The sequence below is a fragment of the Lissotriton vulgaris genome, chromosome 5, assembly GCF_964263255.1.
Source record: "Lissotriton vulgaris chromosome 5, aLisVul1.2, whole genome shotgun sequence".
Lineage (NCBI taxonomy): Eukaryota > Metazoa > Chordata > Amphibia > Caudata > Salamandridae > Lissotriton > Lissotriton vulgaris.
The window spans coordinates 1,986,421,623-1,986,433,709 of record NC_141693.1 but is presented as its reverse complement, the minus strand read 5'-3'; positions in this window follow the sequence as shown (position 1 = coordinate 1,986,433,709).

Sequence of the window (12,087 nt, the reverse complement as noted above, 5' to 3'; positions counted from 1 at the left end):
TAGTGTAATTCGTTTAAATGGTTATGGTGGGAAGTGAGACGTCACGGGAGCACATTTGACTGGCGATATACATGTAAGCCAGTGAATTAGGCCTGCAGGCATTAGTGAGCGCTCAAGGACACCCTTGCAGACTTACACGTAACACAGTTTGAAGAGATTTCGTTTTTTAACTGCATGCTGAAATTAGCTTGCTTTACTTAACGTTGGCAGATATTCATTGCGGTTTAATATTCAGAATATAGCACAGATTTTAGAGTGCTAAACCCTTATCACAAACTACGGTGAAGGAAGAGAACCTTTGGGGGCGTACGGGCAGATTAAGGGCAGCCTTTACTTGATACCTAACATATGATGCAAAACATTTATTATAACAGAACAGTTTAAAGAAAACATTGGGGCCATAGTACCAATAACTAGCGATATAAGACAGGTCTCATGACCAGAACACAAATGTAATATTCCTGCTAGACACAAGTTGCCTTAACTGGCAGTTAGACACCCATTACAGCAGCATAGCATGTATTTCAGGTTACTTTACATGTTGTGACGTATTCAAATGGCATATTTCAAATTTTTCATATGGCAGTGTCCTCAACAAACCGGATTATGTTGTACATTATGCCCTGATGCTTTGCACAGGAGGCTCATCCTGGGGGTACTCAGAAACGTTTAGCACTAGACTTCTTCTCAATATTTCAAATGTTTATAACTGCCATTATTATAACGTTTTCCTGTCTTTATTTGATGTGTTGTCAAAAGCTGACAATGTACGCATGCACAGTAAGTACCCATAGGCCCACGACTATCCGATCCATTACAAATGGGTAAACAATCACTTAACAGGTGAAGGGACTCAATGGTTTCCCAGTTTCACGTTAGGTATTGCAATGCATTATATTATTCGGTTAGATCGGATAGCCGGAACGAGTTATTGCTTGAGATTTTCGACTCCACTCCCCGATTTCTTTGGAAATCATATCCCTTGAAACAGAAAATTGGCCTACATGTGATGGTCCCTGTTATACTTATTAGTCCCTATTAGGTGGTTCAACATGAACTCGGGACCTGCTTTCTATATGCTACAAGTGGGCTGCAGCCTTCATGGTGCCACTCCCTGAAGTAACACAATTTAAACATATCTCAAGCCGGCACGGCAACCTGTTGTACAATTTTACCTTGCCATCTATCCCCAGCAAAATAAACCTCGTTGCCAGGCATACATGTTCTTTTTAACGCCTTTAAGGCATCCAGAAGGCAGGCCTCAACCTCTATTAGGGCAGGAGGCCTGGCACTCCGAACGTAGGACATAAGTGATTAGGTTTACATGGGTTGACAGTGAAAAGCCCCAAAAGTATTGAAATGCGCCATGCTGAAAGGTCCATGTCACATGCGGTGAATGGCCTTCTTGTTGTCTCCCATTTCACACTCACTTGCTCACTCATTAGAAAAACCAAACAAATGAAATTGGACAATCAATGGCGAACCAATTGCATTTGATTTAAAAACAGATGTATGTGTTAGGTCAGGGCCGTCCCTCCTTAATGCAATCCCTACGCTAGGAAGATCTACAATGCCAGACAATACATGTTTTCTCCTAGTATATAGTATGGACGTGTGGTGTTCATTCTAAATCTCGATCATAACTGTGAAAATTGCATAGCTATGTCATCATCATGAATATACTCCTGGGAAATTTCATTCGGGAAGGCATACCACTCTCATCACCTTCATGCCTTCCAACAGTCCTAATATAGTAGTTAGGGTCGCTAGTAGTAAAAGCCCCCCTAGATCCATCTCTAGTTGCGTTAAGGAGCAAACAGCGTTGGTAAAGCCAGTAGGTTTGACCTATTACTAGCTGAGGAAATTGTTAAGGCAAGAATACGCCACTCAATTATAGAGAAGAAATAAAGCCAACATATCTCGACCTAAATATGGTAGCAATTGAATATAATTCTAATGGAACAGTACAAGTGTTTCCAGGCAGGGGAACGTAGAACAAATAGGTAGTTCTTTTATTTATATCTCAGGAGTATATGATTCTCACTGGGAAAAATAAGAGTTACTAATTGAGCTACTGCTACCTAAAGAGATAGAGTCAGTGCTCAAGTATGACTGTGAAAGGTTCGAAAAGCATCAATAGCAGCCTGTGGGAAGTGCTGATGGGTGGCCCACTATGCCATCAGCTGAGAATTGTCAGGCTTTTGGTAAGAGCGGAGGTTGATCCGCAGGCACCAGGGTTCCCAGGCATACATGAACAGGTGTGTGGTGCCAACTGGGAAGGCTGGTAGGTCGGGGGGAGGGCGAGCCCGCCAGTAAGCTACTCACCCTGTTGCGGGGTCCCAGCCAAGAAAAAGGGTGTGGACTTCCTTTTTGGTATGGATTGGCTGCCCATGGAAAGGGCAAGCATTCATTGAGGGGCTCTGGGCTGGCGAGAGCGGGGACTGACCTGCTGGTGGTCCTTGGCTTTTCCTGCCCTACCCCAAGAGGCTGGTGTGTAGATTTACAAACATTGGAGGGGGTATACCCCGGTATGGTTGTCACAAGTGGTGGCAGATTGATTTACCTGCGGCTCTGTTGACCGGAGAGCGGTCAACTTAAGGAGAGCAGGCTATCTTGGTTGTGGCCTGCTGGTACAGCCCGAAGGTCAAGAAAAAGGCCCCTTGGACAGCGGGTTGCAAATATAATGACAATTTATAACTTTGAGATTTATATTGAATCCTGTGGTGTTGATATTCAAAGTATTTAAAGATCTACCTTAATCAAGATGAATAAAGCATTAAAGACATGACACTGCTTTAAGATTTAATAAAAAGACTACGCGGTGAACGACAACAACCTGCTTCATGTCTTTTATGTGGTGGGGGGGCGACTCGCACCCGGTAGGCACACTATGAACAGCGCCACCCGCTCCTAGGGCGTGGCGCCCTTAGTGGGATCCGGGGGCGGGAGCCGGCAGAGACCGCCTCGAGGAAATAGGATAGGGGTGAGCCACGTCATCAGGGAGGCAGGGTCGACCTTCCCTCCCCCGAGGGTACAAAAGCCTCTGGGGAGGCAGAACTAACCCTCTTTGTCCTCTTCCAACAGCTCCGGCGGCAGCAGACCAGCGAAGAATTACCCACCCACCCATCCCTGCAACAAGTAAGAGAATGGCGGGGTCCCAGCCAAGAAAAAGTGTGTGGACTTCATTTTTGGTATGGATTGGCTGCCCATGGAAAGGGCAAGCATTCATTGAGGGGCTCTGGGCTGGCGAGAGCGGGGACTGACCTGCTGGTGGTCCTTGGCTTTTCCTGCCCTACCCCAAGAGGCCGGTGTGTAGATTCATAAACATTGGAGGGGGTATACCCCGGTATGGTTGTCACAAGTGGTGGCAGATTGATTTACCTGCGGCTCTGTTGATCGGAGAGCGGTCAACTTAAGGAGAGCAGGCTATCTTGGTTGTGGCCTGCTGGCACAGCCCGAAGGTCAAGAAAAAGGCCCCTTGGACAGCGGGTTGCAAATATAATGACAATTTATAACTTTGAGATTTATATTGAATCCTGTGGTGTTGATATTCAAAGTATTTAAAGATCTACCTTAATCAAGATGAATAAAGCATTAAAGACATGACACTGCTTTAAGATTTAATAAAAAGACTACGCGGTGAACGACAACAACCTGCTTCATGTCTTTTATGTGGTGGGGGGGCGACTCGCACCCGGTAGGCACACTATGCATAAATAGATTCTCAGCTATCCTAGGAGCCACTTTTGGGGCCTTGCTACTCCTAACGCCACCGCGCAGGTTCATTCGCTGGTGCACGGGTGTGGCCTTAAATACAAAAATCGTCTCTGTTAGTATAAGTAGCTGGATATTACTCTAATGAAAAAACTAAAAGGGGGCCTGGGAGCTGTTTGGACTGGTCATGAATAAACGAGCACCCAACTTACCCGTGGTTCGCTCTTCTTTTCAGGGTTCCATTTAAAAGCTGCGTGAGTGTAAAAAAAATGCGTTTAAAATCCGACTCGAGATTCCCTATTCATGGTCCTTGAACGGAGCAGTGAGTTTTGATGTTGTCTTCCTTGTCGTCATGGCCTATACTTTCCTGTAAACTGTTGTCTGCTTCTTATTAGCAGGGCTTTGGGAATGGTGCGGTAAACCTCAGCTTCCGCGGATAAATGGCGGGACAGAGGGCGCAGCCTGGGAAATTACTGGTAAGGTATATGCATCTCAGAAGCCCGCTTTTTAAATTATTATTTCCAGTTTGGCAGGAAAATAAAGCGTGGCGGTGTATATCTCCTGCACACAGGACACCCTGGCTCTTCACAGGAGGCCTTGATATTAAAACTACAATCGCCAAGCAGGCCTCAGAAGCCGGCAGAGTCATTGTAGATAAAATGTATGTACTGCACTGTATCACCGCACCCCCCAGCAAACACCCGGGCCAGCAGGCTGTGCCAGCCCGTTCTCACCTGCAAGACAAGGGCTTTCCTGAGCTGCCCCCCATCCTCTTTCCTCCAGGCCCCTCACACTTCCATTCTCGGCTGCAAGGCACAGACTTTGCAGATCAGACCCTCCTCTTTGCCCCAAACTCCCCAACCTTTTCTGTCACACCACTCACATACACTCAGCAGGTCACTCTCACCTGCCGGGCACAGACCCTCCCCTTCCCCAAACTCCCCCTTCAACCCTTGCTTTCACACCCCTCTACATTCCCACAGTAGGCATGCATCGGGCAAAGTCTGAGTGGTTGTCACACGCCTCCCAGCTTTCCCACACACAGAACTTTGTATCCAAGCAGCTAGACACTGCACACACATTTGTGCACCTGTTAGTTGGATGAATTGGATAGGAATAGAGAAAAGTTGTGAAAGAATGTTTGGGAGTTCACTCTAGTCCAAAAGGTTTGGGATGATTCAAGAGGGGAGGGAAAGGTAGAGGTGGAAGCTTTAAAATAAATATATATATTTTTAATAAACCATACATTCGTTTTTACAGGTATATGGATACATCTAAACATATACATATATGTATACATATGTTGATACATGTATACGCACCTATATATGCTATACATAGTATTGTTTTTTTATCATATAGCTCTTGCCATAACCCTCGCCAGGCCTAAAACACTTTCTGGGTGGCTAGATGGCATTATTTATTAGCTCTTATTCCTAGAGAGGCTGGGACATGTTCTGTTTCTAACAGATTCCTGGGTGCCCATTGGAGTGCATGGAAGTAAAAGTGGTTTGGCCTATAACTAGCATACTGGGTGAGGTGTGTGAGGTTTGATGACGTGGTGGAAGTTTGGATGTGGCCTAATGGCTAGATCGGCCGACCTTGAAGTTGGGGAACTGGGTTCCTGTCTCGACAGGGATGCTCAACATCCTGTATTTTTGGGCAAATCACTGAATCTTACTGTTTCTAACAATAGAAAGGGAATGTGTCAATCTGTCACTCAACTGTTGCTCATGTAAAGCGCTCTGATTCCTTCAGGTCGAGTTCGCACTATATAACCCACCCGCCCCCCTCAAAAACCAAGGTAATATTATACGGCAAAAGTTCCCATTTCAGATGGCAGCAATTCGACTATGGATGAGCAAGGTGGTGAGGGCTGGTCACTGACCTCTCGTACTGTCGGCGCTGAAGCTCAATGTCGAGAGGTGGGCAAGACATCATAGTCATAGGACCCGGATCCCCCAGCGTGCTCCCCGCCCGCCCAGACAACCATACAACCCACAGGTAAATCATCCACAGAGATTGAGTGTTATGTTATGTTATGTTAACTGCATTTATTTTGCGCACAACTGCTCCAGCGAAGGAGCGTCCTGGCGCATGGAAAAGGTGAACATAACACAACGCGGAAAAAAGGTGAGAGTCAACATAAGAAGATTAAAACAAGTAGGTTTTCACGGCCCTGCGAAATGCTAGAAGATCCCTAACAGGCGGATTTCCAAAGGAAGCGAATTCCAGAGAGCCGCAGCTCTCACACGGAAGGAGCGGCCGCCCATCCGGCTAAGCCTGAAACGCGGGGTAACCGCAAGGGATTGCCCTAGGGATCTGAGGGAGCGAGTCGGGACATAAGGGGATATAAGGTTATTGAGGATCTCAGGTGCCGATCCTTTTAAAATTTTAAAAGCAAGGCTGAGTACCTTAAAATGGATTCGGCTTTTCACTGGTAACCAGTGTAAGGACCTCAGAGTGTTGGACGTGGGACATGACCTCGGCAGGCCCACCACTGCTCTCGCAGCCGCGTTCTGGACGCGCTGCAGGCGGACGATCTCAGCTTGGTTAGCTCCCAGCAGGAGCGAGCTGGCATAGTCCAGCCGGGAGATGATCGTCGCTTGGATGACCAACTGTCTCGTCGGGGCATCGAAAAATTTAAGCACCGGCCTCAGTCCGCGCAGAACACCAAAGCAGCATGCTGCCACTCTCTTAGTGTGGGTGGTAAAACATAAGGTGTGGTCGAGCCATATTCCCAGGTTTCTGAGCTCCATCACCGGTATGGGGCAGGCCCGAGCTCCTGTGGCCACCAATTGTCCCCCCAGCAGTCCGTTCCTCTTCCCACGATCATCACCTCGGTTTTTTTTGCGTTCAGCTGGAGACAGTTGTTATTCATCCAGCTGGCCACCTCTCTCAGCCCATCTCGGAACCTGGGGGCATCCAGTTCGGCGTCCCCGCTGATCGTGACCGCTAGCTGTGTGTCGTCGGCGTATGAGACCATAGTAAGGCCCCACTGCCTGGCGACATCAGCCAGCGGCCGCACGTAGAGATTGAAAAGCGTGGGACTCAGCGAGGAGCCCTGGGGGACCCCCAGGTCCAACTGATGGAATTTGGACTGGAAAGGAGGGGTGGCAACGCAGAAGGAACGATCGCTGAGGAAGGAACGGAACCACTGCAGAGCGGGGCCACAAATGCCAATGTTCTCCAGGCGGTGTAGGAGGATGCGATGGGACACTGTGTCAAAGGCAGCGCTAAGATCTAATAGAATAAGCGCTGCCGTTTGACCTGCATCCAACACACTCCGCAGATGTTCCACCATTGCCAGAAGGGTGTAAAAACGGCCATGTTTAATATCCACATTTCATAAACATGACAAAACATTTCATATTCATCCTTAGATAAATAAATGACACAATTTGAATATTGACATTCAAAGTTCTCATTCTGTAAGATCCTTATCCCCCAGCACTAAGGGGCCATCTGGCTTCCCACGCAAGGCGCAACCCACCTTCGCCCTTGAGTGGTGAGCCCCTGCCCTCTGGTCCTTGTCCGCCATCTCCGGGACCCACCCCTTGACCACCAGGCTGACCAGGAACCCAGGAGGCTCGTAACCTGTCACCCTAGCCTCCCCAGCCGGTGGCCACATTCTCCCTGCGGAGAGCTTACCGTCTCTCCCCTCAGTGCTGGCCTGGGGAGTACGCAAGGTGGACTCCCGTCCATTCTGTAAGTCCATGTCACTGTTCTAAGGTCTCTTTACCGCCACAAGTGTGACCCGGGCCCCCAGGTCCGTCACCCTCCCCACTGCCAAATAAGTTCTGCACCAAAGACCATATTCCTTTGATCCATGTATCCGTGCCAATGTCTGACAAATACATTCCATCCTGGTGAAACATCACTTCTCCTGAGATCATCCTGTGAGGGCTGTGGCACAAGTGGCCTTTCACTGAGCACAACTTGGCCAATTCCCCGTTAAGCTGCCTGACCGACACGTTCAATGCTCTAGCTCCCACTCCGGAACCCCACGACCTGCATGGTATCATGCAAGACCAAGCAATCCGGGCCAGGGGAAATACCCGTCCTAACCACGCAATCTCCATCAGCAGCGCTTTCTTGACCGCCAGGCGTCCCCGGTCCACCATGTTATTTCCTCCCAGGTGAATGATGACCAAATCCGGGGACTTCTGTCCCTCGTGCTCTCTCATCTCCTCCACGATCCGCCGCAGGTGCCGAATTCGCATGCCCCCGACGCCCCGCCACAGGAACTCCATCCTGCTCAAGCCTGGTGGCTTCTCCACTCGCCGCAGCTGTAACCGCACCGTGGCGCGACGCACGAACGAGTGCCCCAGTACCCACACCACCTTTGCAGGCATACTAGTGAACAGGAGAGAAGGGGAAAAGGCAGGCACAATCATAAGCAGGTTATCATCATTCTGTCACAACAACTCTGGCCGTATGTACCGTTTAAAACAATCGGACGACCAGCGCCCAACCTTCTCCACCATGTTGGTTGGTAAGCCCGCCCCTGCTGCCAAGGTTGCCGCCCCAATCCTAAAGGAGTGTGATGAATACCCTGATGTCACCAATCCTAACCTGGCCAATGCTAACCCAAAAACAGCCTTAAATTGGTACTGCGACAGGCAGTCCCCCTGCTCATGTGTGAACAGAGCCTGTCCTAATCCCCCAGGGCGCAGGGCCACGTATGACTGCAACCGCCGGGTGCAGGACAGAGCTGGATTGTACCTTCCTTTCCCCCCTGGTCCGTCTTAGATTTACTTAAGGTCACCTCTAAGCCCCCCGGGGTTAACTTGGTGTCGCAGAATTGGATGCCCCCTGCTTGATCGGATCTGGAGGTCCCTACAATTTCTCCCAGCCAGAAAGCACCATAAAAGGTCAGAGAAAACACTGCCCCAAATCATGTGCTTTCAAATGATGATCTGCAGATCGTAGGAAGGAATTCCAGGATGTTGGTCAGGGTTCTAACATCTAATGGCCTCCAGCAATCCCACCTTGGCCCCTCCAGCTTTGCCCACCCCGCCAAGGCCTTCCTGACTACAAAAGATACACCCGGGTCGCGCTCGTCTGCGAGTTTAGCAAAGAATCCCACTGCCGTCACATGAGCCCTAGCATAAGAGACTGCCCTGCCCTGATCCCTCAGCCTCTGCAAAAAAACGTGGATTGCCTTAGTGGAAAACAATCCTGTTATACCAGCCTCCTGTACAAACATCCGGTAAGCATTGAACTGCTGTTGGTATGATCTCCTAGTGCGATCACACAGAGAGGCACCTACCAGCCCCACTAGCGCGGGGCTCCAATCCTCCACAGTGATGTAGGGAACCCTGTTATCTGCTCCTCCGCCTGTGGGTGGTATCTCTGGAAATCCTGTAACTTGGAACGAGACAAAGCATCAGCAGCCTGATTGTCCACCCCTGGTATATGTGCAGCCTTGAAATTTAGGTTCAGCCTCAAGCAAACCAGCACCAGGTGCTTCAACAACCTTAGAACATGCCTGCATGTAGCCCCCTGCCTGTTTATAGCTTCAACCAGCGCCATGTTGTCTGACCAAAATATCACAGACTTATTCTTGAAGCGGTCCACCCAACAAGCTCTGCCACTATAATTGGGGAGAGTTCCAAGAAGGCTATGCTCCTAGTCAAACCATTCCCATGCCATTCAGCAGGCAATTCCTCCCTGCACCAGGAAGGCCACAGAATTGCACCAAAGCCGATGCTGCCGGCCGAGTCATTAAGCAAGCCCAGCTCCGCGCTAGACACCGGCGGAGCCGGCCACACCACCTTCCCGTTGAAGTTGCTCAGGAAGTTGCGCCACACTCTCAGGTCCTCCCGCACCTCTGCCCGGAGGCGCACCCGATGATGCTTCTGGGTTAGCCCGACCATTGCCCTAGCTATAGACCTCGAGAAGGGGCGCCCCTTGGGGATGATCCGCAGGGCGAAATTGAGCTGGCCTACCAACACCTGCAATTGGTGCAGGGTCACCTTAGGCCCAGCCAGAACCGCATCAATTGCCTGGGAAAAAGCCTGAACCTTGTCAAGTAGAAGCCTACATTCCCCTGCCACAGTGTCAATCTCAATACCTAAAAAGGACATGCACGTATCAGGGCCTACTGTTTTGCCCACGCCAAAGGAACCGTAATGCCTGAAACATAGCCACCAATTTTTCCAGCGCCTGGGCGCACACTTCAGATGCCGCCGGGCCCATTACCATAAAGTCATCTGAATAGTGCACCACCTCTTTGTAACCTGTCCTCCGTGTGTACACCCACTGCAGCATGGAGCTCAATGTTTCAAAGTACTTGCAAGAAACCACGCACCCCATAGGCATACACATGTCGTAGTAGAATTGGTGATTTAGCTGAAAGCCCAACAGATGGTAATCCTCGAGGTGTACTGGCAAAAACGAAAAGCTGATTCAATGTCTGTCTAATCCATAATAGCCTTGGACCCTTGGTCCCTCAACTTCTGCAATGCTGCGTCAAAATAGGAGTAAGTTACTGAACACAAGGATGGGTCAATGGCATCGTTCACTAATACCCCCTTTGGTGCTGATAAGTTGTGAATCATTCTGAACTGACCAGGTTCTTTCTTAGGCACCACCCTCAACGGAGAACACACATAACCTACCAATGGGGTAGCTGGGAAAGGGCCTGTCACCCGGCCCAGGGCCCGCTCCTTCTCCACCTTTTGTACCACCACCGTGGGGTGCATGCGTGCTGAAAGCAAATTATTACAATGATCCACCGGAGGAACACCCAAAAGAGTGGCCACAGGGGCTTCGGGGTGCAGCCCTGCCACTGTGAGTGGCCACTTACTGCCCCTTGCCACAACTGCTTATTATTTAAAAGAACAGGGTTCATGAAAACAGCACCGGATTCCTGCCCTGCTGGTGCAGCCCCAGAACTGCCAACCACAGAATCAGTCTGAGTAAAAGCAATGTTTTTTTCTCTGTGTATATGTGTTTGTGAGTGGCTGAGAATGAATAAGATTGAGTGAGTGTGTGAGAGTGTCAACAAGAGTGAAGGTAAGAAACTGAGTTTTAGAGAAGACCTGAATAATTCAAAGTAAGTTAGAGGGAGTAGTGTGAGTGTTAGAAGAGAGTGGTTGAAGGAATGAGCCAGGTGCAGCAGGTGCACCTGCACCAGATCCCAGAGGAAGCGAGAGTGAAAGAGTGAGTATACGTGTATTTGTGAGCAGCAGTGAGAATTAGTACAATTGTGGGTGAGTAACAGTGAGCAAGGGTGTTTATAGTTTGTGAACATGGGTAAATTACAGAAAGTGTGAGTGAGTGTAAGGGGGAAGAGGGGAAATGAGAGGGCGTGAGTATAAGTACGAGTGTTAGTAAGAGTGTGTTTGCTTGCAAGTCTAATGCTGGCCATGGCATGCTCAAACATGCTGCGGGTGGCATTCTTGGCATCAGGAAGGCCCTGGCATACCAGAAGTAATGCTGGAAAAAATTCTTGCCATCGAGGCACTTGTGGCAAAATGTGGGCACTGGCACAAAGGAGTAAATTATTTACCTAATGGAGGGCACCTGAAGTAAAAATGCAGATCCTGAAATATAAAACCAAAAGTGGCATAAGGTGAGGGGCTCTGGCCTCGTGGATGTTAATTCTATGCCTCACACAGGGCTGCCCTGGCATATTGGGGCCCGGGGGTGTAGTTGGGGGAAACAATAACAAAATGCGGGCTCTGAAATACTGGAGGTAATTTTTGACATACCAGTGAATGAATGAATGAATGAATGAATACGTTTATTTGCATTAGTTAACTAAAGCCATTGCAACACAAAGTAAAACAAAATATTCTTGTACGAAATATAAGGATAAAAAAAAGCTAATAAGATGAGGTTCTAAAGTGCCAGCAATTGTCTCGGGTCCTGTTTTCAGGTTTGAATCCGCCCGTTGCGCTGTGGTCCGTCCCACGGGAGAGTAGCGCCACCCAGTGTATTCGGGGCTCCAGGACTGCTTTTGTTGCTGTTCCTCCACTTTTGGGCTATTTCTCATGTAAAGTGCTAGTGCTTTTTGATTCTTGACCTGGTGTGGCAGAGTTGTGTCAGGTTACGTGCAACTTATCGTGAGCCATCTGAAGACACAGAGCCACGGTCTCGTAATTTCTTTTGTCCAATGGCTGCGACCAGTCCCCGGAGGATGGCGCCTGTCTCTTTCTTCTGTTGGCCCCGGGACCTCCAGCACCATACTTTACTGACTGTAGACCGCAAAAGAATGTATGATGATACAATGCGTACCATCACAACGCAGTATGTTACATCGCGGTCTTGACAACGCAAGTCCTTACATCGACTTGCGTTGGAGTTAGGAATAGTGGGAATTACTATTCCAACTCCAGTCTACGTACAGTAGGGAAGGCGTTGAAA